General features: G+C 37.2%; 1 long non-coding RNA gene across 1 annotated transcript; it reads right to left on the bottom strand.

The window, feature by feature from the left end:
• Window positions 1-830: 830 nt before the first annotated feature.
• LOC141376151 (uncharacterized) lies at window positions 831-3534 on the bottom strand. Its single transcript, XR_015499634.1, has 3 exons — window positions 2675-3534; window positions 2179-2564; window positions 831-2036 (listed from the first exon to the last, which is right to left on the bottom strand). It is a non-coding gene; the product is annotated as an uncharacterized LOC141376151 (long non-coding RNA).
• Between the last annotated feature and the right edge of the window lie 6290 nt (window positions 3535-9824).

Here is a 9824-nt window from a genome sequence, read left to right as displayed (position 1 = left end):
AGTGTATCACGTCTGTGTGTGTGTATAGAATGTGTGTGTATGTATAGATTGTATCATGTGTGCATATATATATGGAGTGTATCACGTCTGTGTGTGTATATGTATAATGTTTATATGTATGGAGTGTGTAGATGTATGTTGTATCATATGTGTGTATGTATAGAATGTATCATGTGTGCATATGTATGAAGTCTATTTTGTGTGTGCATATGAATAGAATGTATTGTGTATATGTATAGAATGTATCATGTGTGCATATGTATCGAGTGTGTTGTGTGTGTGTATGTTTAGAATGTATCATGTGTGCATATGTATGGAGTGTATCGTGTGTGTGGATAGAATGTGTGTGTATGTATAGATTGTATCATGTGTGCATATATATGGAGTGTATCACGTCTGCATGTGTGTGTGTATGTATGTATAGAATGTATCATGTGTGCATATGTATGGAGCGTATCATGTCTGCATGTGTGTGTATATGTATAGTATGTGTGTGTGTGTATGTTTAGAATGTATCGTGTGCATATGTATAAATATTTTATTTATATTGTGCAGAGTATATATTTTTAAAAGGGGGAAAACAATAAATCTTTGTATGAATGCTGTAATGTTTAAATAATTTACCATTTAAACGCGTGAAGGTCATGTGACCATCAGGAAGAACGCAGCATCTCATTCTCCAAAGGACAAGTTCTCCGCCCTCGTGGTCTCCCGAGTTCATTCTTCCGAGGAAACCTGGCAAGACCGGTCTCCACAGGAACACAAGTCCGATTATCATCTGCCTGCCACAAAAAAGACACAAAGTTATTTTTTTAAACTTTTTTATGTTTGAAACTGACTTGCTGGGGCAGAATGTGGCTGTGTTGATGGTTTGGTGCTTGTGGAGGATTTAGCAGAACATAGCTGGGCTGATTGAGGGGATTGATGCTTGTGGGGGGTTCACAGACAGTATCAGGAGAGGATGCTTTTAGTGCATGTGATAATACATTACATAGAAGGTTGCGCGGTGGCACAGTGAGTAGCACTGTCGCCTGACAGCAAGAAGGTTGCTGGTTCGAGCTCCGACTGGGTTCTCCCCATGTTGGTGTGGGTTTCCTACGGGTGCTCCGGTCACAGTTCAAACACATGCAATACAGGTGAATTGGGTAAGCTAAATTGTCCCTATTGTATGTGTGTGAAAGAGAGTGTATGAATGTTTCCCAGTGCTGGGTAGCAGCTGGAAGGGCAGCCACTACGTAAAACATATGCTGGATAAGTTGGTGGTTCATTCCACCGTGGCAACCCCAGATTGATAAAGAGACTAAGCCGAAAAGAAAATGAATGATTATGCATAGAAGATGTTGACAGATGTTTAATATCTCTGCCTCTGCTGATTTCACTTTTGCACACATTATACAGTATCACTTTGTTTTATCTGCAGCACCACTGACTGTAAAATGCTTCCACAAAGAACATGAAGTTTTATTTTTTTTTTACTGGTGGAGGACCAAGAAATGGCTCAGCAGCAGTCTCACTCTTTTTCATGGTGCCCAAATGTATTTGAGGAGTTTCAAGTTAATAAAAAGTGACGGGAAGCTATGCTAAGGTTAACTAGCCTATAGCATATATCTTGCTGTCTGCAAAAGACAGTAATTTAGACGTACCATATAACTCCCATAAGTGCATACTATTCGACACAACTGCACAAGAAGCATCGTTTAACCTTTATAAACGAACGTTAACGTTACTCTGTCAACAGTCTATTGTCTTAAATTACCGAGCTAACGTTGCATAAACAGAGCACCCGATTGCAAACTTCAAAAATGCAGCGTAATGGAAAATCCCGAACAAACTCCGATACAAGTTTATAAACTGCATCTGGAACCCAATTAAGGTACAAAAATCTGTTTAACAAAAATAGTGATGCAGAGAAGTGTTTTTTTCGTTCAGCCGAGCCTTCTCTGTCTGCTGCTGTGGAGAAGTCTGTGCCAGAGACCTTTTACCTCCGCCCCGCCCTCCGACTGAGCGTCTCTCTCTCTCTCTCTCTCTCTCTCTCTCTCACTCACGCACTGTGGTCTCAGGAGGAAACGCAGCTTTTTGATATAACGCTTTTTCTTGCTCCCGAATACAAATAATTTTTCAAGTATTTGTTCGAAATAAGTATTCGTAAAAACACGCTATTCGTGCCTTTCCAAATACCGTATTCGGGTTCGGCTCCACCCTTAATATGCACACATGATACATTCTATACATACACAAACATATGCACACATGATACACCATACATTTACACTTCATACATGAGATAATGCATACATATGCACACATGATACACTCCATACATACGCACAATGCACTCCATGCATGTGCACACATGATACATTCTGTACATATACACACACACCATACAATATATACATACAGACATTCTATACACACACACATGATACATTCTATACATACACACGATACATTATATACATACACACATTCTATACATATGCACACATGATACACACACACTCTTTCCAGCTTCTGGGATAGCTATACACATACACACCATACATATGGGCACATGATACATTCTACACACACACACACACACACACACACACACACACACACACACACACACACACACACACACACACACACACACACACACACACACACACACACACACACACACACACACACACACACACACACACACACACACACACACACACACACACACACACACACACACACACACACACACACACACACACACACACACACACACGATATATACACTCTTGTCAGCATCTGGGATAGAACCCGGGTCTCTGGTGTAAGAGGTGAATCACTTACCCACTGAGCTACTGGAAGTTGATTAATCCAGAGACATATATACACACACTCCATAAATATGCACTCATGATACATTATATACATACACACATTTTATACTTCATACATATAGACACACGATACATTCTATACATATGCACACATGAAACTTCACATATATACACTCCATACATATACACTTAATACATACTCCATACATATACACACAATACATTCAATACATATGCATACACTCCATATATATACACACAAATTATACATTCTATACATATTGACACAATATAATCTGGAAGTTGATGAATCCTAACACACTATACATATACACACTAATACAAGACTGATTTTTGTAATCCCCATAGACAAGAAAAAAATAAAGTATTGACTGCAGGTTAGTAGCGGAAAGTAGCGGAATAAAAGTACAGATACTGCACTAAAAATGCACTCAAGTGAGAGTAAAAGTACACACTTACAAAACTACTTAGTAAATTACAATTCCTGAGGAAAAACTCCTCAATTACAGTAATTTGATTATTTGTAATTAGTTACTTTACACCCCTGGTATCATGTGTGTATATGTACAGTGTGTCTGGGTTCAGCACCTACCAGTAGCTCAGTAGGTAAGTGTTTCGCCTCTCACACTGGAGACCTGGGTTCTATCCTAGACGCTGGCAAGAGTGTATCATGTATGGAGTGTATCATGTGTGTTCATATGTTTAGAATGTATTGTGTGTATAAGTATAAAATGTATGGTGTATTATGTGTGCATATGTTTAGAATGTATCGTTTGTCTATATGTATGAAGTGTATCATTTATGAAAAATGTATATGTAAAAATGTGTGTAAATGTATGGAGTGTCATGTGTCTATATGTGTAGAATGTATCATGTTTGTATCTGTATAGTGTGTTTGGATTTGTCAACTTCCAGTAGCTCAGTGGGTAAGTGATTTACCTCTCACACTAGAGACCTGGGTTCTATCCCAGGCACTGATAAGCGTGTATCATGTAATGAGTGTCTCATGTGTGCACATTTATAAAAAGTATCATGTGTGTGTATATGTATAGAATGTATCATGTGCAGTGGTGTAAAGTAACTAATTACAAATGTTCAACCTAAAACCAACCAAATATCAACGTCTAATGATGTCACAGCTTGAAATTGTTTGGACGTTACCACTATGACTTATATCAGATGTTGGATTTTGGTTGCCATACCTGACGAATAAATGTCAGTATTTGAGGTCAATATGATGTTGGTTTAAGATGTTGACTCGACGTTGGATTTTGGTCACTTTCAGTGTATATGTATGGTGTATCATGTGTGCATATGTATATAATGTATCGTGTGTCTATATTTTTAGACACATATGTCTATGATTTTGGTCACTTTCTACCACAACCTAAAATCAACAGCATTTGACTCCATTATTGGACATCAAAATAATGTTGTCCTTAGACGCTGGTTAGCCATTGAATTTTGGTCACCTGACATCACAACCTAAATCTAACCTATTATTAATGTCTTATGATGTTGTGTGCCTGCTGGGCAATAACTAAATGCACTACAGAATGTTACGCTTACACACACATGCACAGATTACATGTAATCGATTCAGCTTTATACAGCGTAATACTCACTACTCAGTACTCTTGAGTACTTTTGAAAGGGCTACCCTTTACTCATACTCTGAGTAATATTTACAACAGATACTTTTACTCTACTCACACTACATTTTTAGGCAAGTAGTGAAACTTTTACTTGAGTATGATTTTTCAGTACTCTTTTCACCACTGCTGAACACAGAGAAAATGAAGGAGATGTGCATTCACTTGCGGCGGAAGCAGGACATAGTTTTAGGTACTATGGTTGATAACCACCTGATTACCTAATACCAGTTCCTTGGTATTATTACTGATAGATCATTAAATTTTAATAAAAATATGGAAGGGTGACGGGGTGGCACAGTGGGTAGCGCTGTCGCCTCACATCAAGAAGGTCTCTGGTTCTATCATCGGCTGGGTCAGTTGGCTTTGGTGGCAGTTGGCAGGTTTCCTCCGGGTGCTCCGATTTCCCCAAGTCCAAAGACATGCGCTATAGGTGAATTGGGCAGGCTAAATTGGTCGTAGTGTATGAGTGTGTTTCCCAATAATGGGTTGCAGCTGGAAGGGCATCCAATGTGTAAAACATAAGCTTGATAATTGACGGTTCATTTCGCTATGGCGGTCCCTGATTAATAAAGGGACTAAACCAAAAAAAAAGAAAGAAGAAAATATGAACAGACTGTGTAGGACGGGCCATCAAAGAGTTTAACAAAGTTTAATATTGATATACACTGATGGTGGCATTTTATAAGGCCCATACAGAATCCATTTGAACCTTTTCCTGGATTTGTTGGTTTGCTTTAATAGTAAAACCGAAGAACTTGCTGTATAAAGTTTTAAATACCTGCAGCAAAGTATTAGGGGTAAGTGCGGGGGTTATCTTATTTGTATGAAAGCCAGTCGTTAATTAAAGCTCATCAGATTAAATTGATATGTTCCATCCTCTTTTTGATTTATTTCAAATACTTCCCTCAGGATCTCAGTATAGGGCCCATTTGGCAAGGACCAACAGATTAAAAATTTCAATTGTTCCTTGTGCGATTGATTTGCTGAATTTTAATGGGAAGAAGTAGTTGCTGTTTTTTAATATTATTAATGTTGTTTAATGTTTGTCTTAAGTGTGTGGTGTGATATAAGGGTTGTAAATCTATTACGCTGCAGAACAAATGGTCCCAAAAGGGGACAATAAAGTTTACAGTAACAGTAAAAAATTGCAAATCAGATTTTTCCAAATATCGTGCAGCTCTAAAATGAAACTGTGTCTGGCAGAGAATGAGAAAATATTGTCAGAAAAAAATATATTATAATATTTCACAGTTCTGTTGTTCTGTTGTTTCCTCTGTCAATAAACATAATTTTTAAAAAGTCAAAGATTCAAAGTCAAAGTCACTAGATTGTATCACGTGTGTCACTAGATTGTTCATCATCTCCAGACAGCGAGTAGAGGCTTGGACCTGGAAACAGCATTTCATACAACACAACTTAACAAGTGAACTGGTTTATTAATGCAAGTAAACATTTGATAATATTGTACTCTGTAATCATTGCAGTCTGGATGGAATCATAAAAGACAAGCTCATTTCTAAATGCTGAATAGTTAACTTTAACAAGACACAACATGTTGGTACTAATTTCAATCATCAGCGAATGTTCAGCATAAGCAAAACCATTTGATAACCGCTGCATTGTTTTCAGTGGACAGCTATATTGTTGTCATGATTTTCATATTTAGTAAGGTCACTGCGGCGCATTGCACAGGCAGACCGGCATATCAGCAGGTCAGCAGAGGTGAGGGTGTGTCAGGTCAGTCTAGAGGAAAAACAGACAAGGCCAGGTCTTTCACCTCCGTCCAAAGTCAACATTTGTTCCTGTCGTTTATACAATTGCAGCTGGGCAGAGCCAGCCATCACACCCAGCGAGGTGTTCTTTATGACCACAACCGGACGACAGGCACAATGACCTCAACAATTACCTGCTCCATGCAGCCATAAACCCGGCACACGTAATCATTCAAACACACACTTCAATCAAGAGTTTAGGTTGGCGCAGGCTGATGTCCTGAAAAAGTGTATAAACTGTGATTGGTGAGAATGGTTTGTTTGTACATTGGGGGAAGTGAAGAGAATGCGTTTGTATATTCTGGCAAATTAATTAAACAATCATTGGAAAGGGCTGAAAATGTAGTTCCCACAGGAAGCGAGACTCAGTTTGGGAATAATGAGGAGAAACGAAGAGACACTCTTGAGGTGTGAACACAGGGTTGAGGTTTTGAACGATGAAACGGAGGCTAACTTTTCACCAGCTCTAAATTTATTCATTTATAGCATGGGTGCCCAAACTTTTTTGTATGAAGGGCCAAAAACCAAATATACAATACAATACAATATTATTTATAAAGTACATTTAAAAATAACCAAGGTTCACCAAAGTGCTTTACACAGGAGTACTAAAGACAGAGAAGCAGAATATAAAAGAAACTTTTAACAAATAAAAGCAATAAAACAGTGATCAAGTGGTATTAAAAGCGAGAGAAAGTAGATAGGTCTTTAAAACAGACTTTAACACAGAAATGGAGGGAGAAAGTCTAATAATAATAATGATAATAATAATAATAATAATAATATGTGAATTCCAATGTGAATTGGTAGAGTGTTTCAGGGTTTTGGAACAGCAAATGCTCGATCACCTCATTTTTAAGGCATGTTCTGGGCACAATGAGTAAATTGAGATCACAAGATCTTAATGATCGAGAGGGGGTATACGGACAAAGCAAGTCAATAAGATACTGAGGAGCAAGATTATTGACGGCTTTGTAAACCAGTAATACAATTTTAAAATTAATTCTGCATTTAATGGGTAACCAGTGAAGTGCAGCTAAAATTAGAGTTACTGACTCATACTTGCGGGTGTCAGAGAGTTGTCAAGCAGCCGCATTTTGTACTAGCTGTAGACCAGAAAGAGAATACTGAGAAATACCAAAATAGAGAGAGTTACAGTAATCCAGACGTGTTGTTATGAAGGCATGAATCACCGTTTGAAAATTTCTCTGGGACAAAAATGGCTTTACTTAGACAATTGTCTGAAAGCAGGATTTTACGACAGTACTGATCTGTTTGTCAAATTGTAAGTTTTTATCAAACATAACACTGAGATTTCTTGCACACTGGGTAATATGTGGGGCCAAAGATCACACATTGACATCTAACAGAGAATTTAAATATATAAATATACCAAACTGACATGGGTAATTTCCTAATTGATTTCCTAATATTTCAAAATAAATATAAAACATTACTTTAAAACATTAACTTATGCATAAACATAGAGTTCCATGCTGAATACACAGGTCAAGCAGAATCTGCCTTTGCCTTGGTTTGCTCACCAAAGTCTCTGCATTGTCAGGTGAAAGTATGTACATTTAAACAAAATCTGATTAAATTTATACCATTTAATTGAAACATTTCATTTCCGTTAGCTTTTAACAATAAAACAAACAAAGGGTTACATTAAATTAGAATTGACAATATGGAAACCATCACCATCATTCTCCCTCTGTTCTCAGATGTGATGGCAGGCCAAATCAAAGTTTACCATGGGCCAACTTTAGAAAGCGGGCTCTATTTTGGGCATCTTGGTTTATAGCATGCATATTAAGCACTCACACAAATATGACTCCTTGACTGTTGAAAACCTTTCATTTGTGTTTAATCTTAGTGTCTTTTGTCCCTTCATCCATCAGTGTCTTTTTAATGGTAATAGTAAGCATCTTTTTAGCAACTAAGAACTGCTGAAGTGCGCATTCATTCAGGGATTTTGCATGTTATACAGAGTGAGAAATTGCCTTGACTTACATTTAAATGGTTGGATATTTAAGTGGCACATGTGAAGCTAATAGAGGAAGTTTTAGAAAAAGCAAATTCCATACTTATTTCAGTAAATGTCAAACTTGCTTGGGTTGGATTGTGTATTTATTTCTGAGATACACAACATGCATTTAGATACTAAAAGGAAAGTTCTTTCAAGTTCATCTTAGTTCATCTAAACATCTTTAGGCTTTTTTTTTCTTTAGTAAAACACTGAAGAAATTTTTAAGCTGAAACTGATTCTTTGTGATATATAATATGCAAGTCAATGGATTCCACCTAACTTTGATTAAGGTAGGAGTGGGCCATTCATTTTTCCTAAGGGCTACATTAGACTCTGGGGTGATTTTAGAGGGCCAGACTAACACAGTTCATTTGTGTGTGTGTGTGTGTGTGTGTGTGTGTGTGTGTGTGTGTGTGTGTGTGTGTGTGTGTTTTAACATTAAGTAAAACAGCTCAGCAAACATTCATAAAAACTCTAAAGTTTAAAAAAAGAATCAGTTTCACACAAAAAGTATGTTGAAGACCAGCGTCACAATATCAACTTCATATAAATGCCACAAGGTTGTTTGTTTGATTGCTTCACCTTAGTTATTTTTTTATTCATTCATTCGTTCATGAATGTCAATTCATCAGAGAATTCTAGCCTGTTTTGGGCTGAACAAGTGCACTAAAGTCAGATTGAATGTGAGGTGGATATGTGATGTAATGATCATCACTGAGAGAGGATCTGTATCTATATTTGTTAAATAGTTTTTCTGAGGTAATTAGTCTACCTTTATTACTGTGTAATTCCATACAAAGTGTGAAGCTGCATGGTTGTTCCTGTCACATGAATCATGGTTCACTCAGGGCACTCTGAAATGTTTAGATTTTTTTCAACTCGCAACACCTGAAAACTTGAGCAGTTGAATTTAAATTAAATAAATACTTCATATGCATGGGCTAATCAAAGAAGTCCAGCGCATGGGCTGTAAGATGGCCAGGTATGGATTAAGACATGTATACGCCAGTGCATTTCTTCAATGGCTTCTGCAATGTCACAACATTTATTCCTGTATAGTTACATTAATTTTTCACCAAGATCCTGTATTGATGATTAGAGAGTCGGACCACTGGTCTACGTCTTCTCTATCAATAGGGTTACTCTATGGTAGCCCATCCATTTTTAAAAGAAATCATATCTCATGCTCGTTGAACTTTTTCTTCACAATTCAATCCCTATGAATTCTGCTATTGGAATATCCAGATGTCAACAAAAAAGAAAAAAAAACATTGATGGAATAACCTGGAGATTCAGTATATTTGTGCAGTCAGCTGACCTCATTCTATAATCACATAACATTGCTAAACCTCAACCTAACCTACTGCAGCATCCCCAGACCAAGAAATGAAACAAAAATGTGCAGGAAATGGAACCTTATTACCATCAATTCAGAAACTGGAGCATGAACGTTCAGTTGTATATTAAGTGAAAAATATATTAAACATTATGAAAATATGAAATATTAGAGTCGAGATCAGAGAAT

Source organism: Danio rerio, chromosome 9 (assembly GCF_052040795.2).
Source record: "Danio rerio strain M-AB ecotype USA chromosome 9, GRCz13ab, whole genome shotgun sequence".
Classification (NCBI taxonomy): Eukaryota; Metazoa; Chordata; class Actinopteri; order Cypriniformes; family Danionidae; genus Danio; species Danio rerio.
The sequence above is the reverse complement of the archived record's forward strand: the minus strand, read 5'-3'. Positions and strand labels throughout refer to the sequence as shown.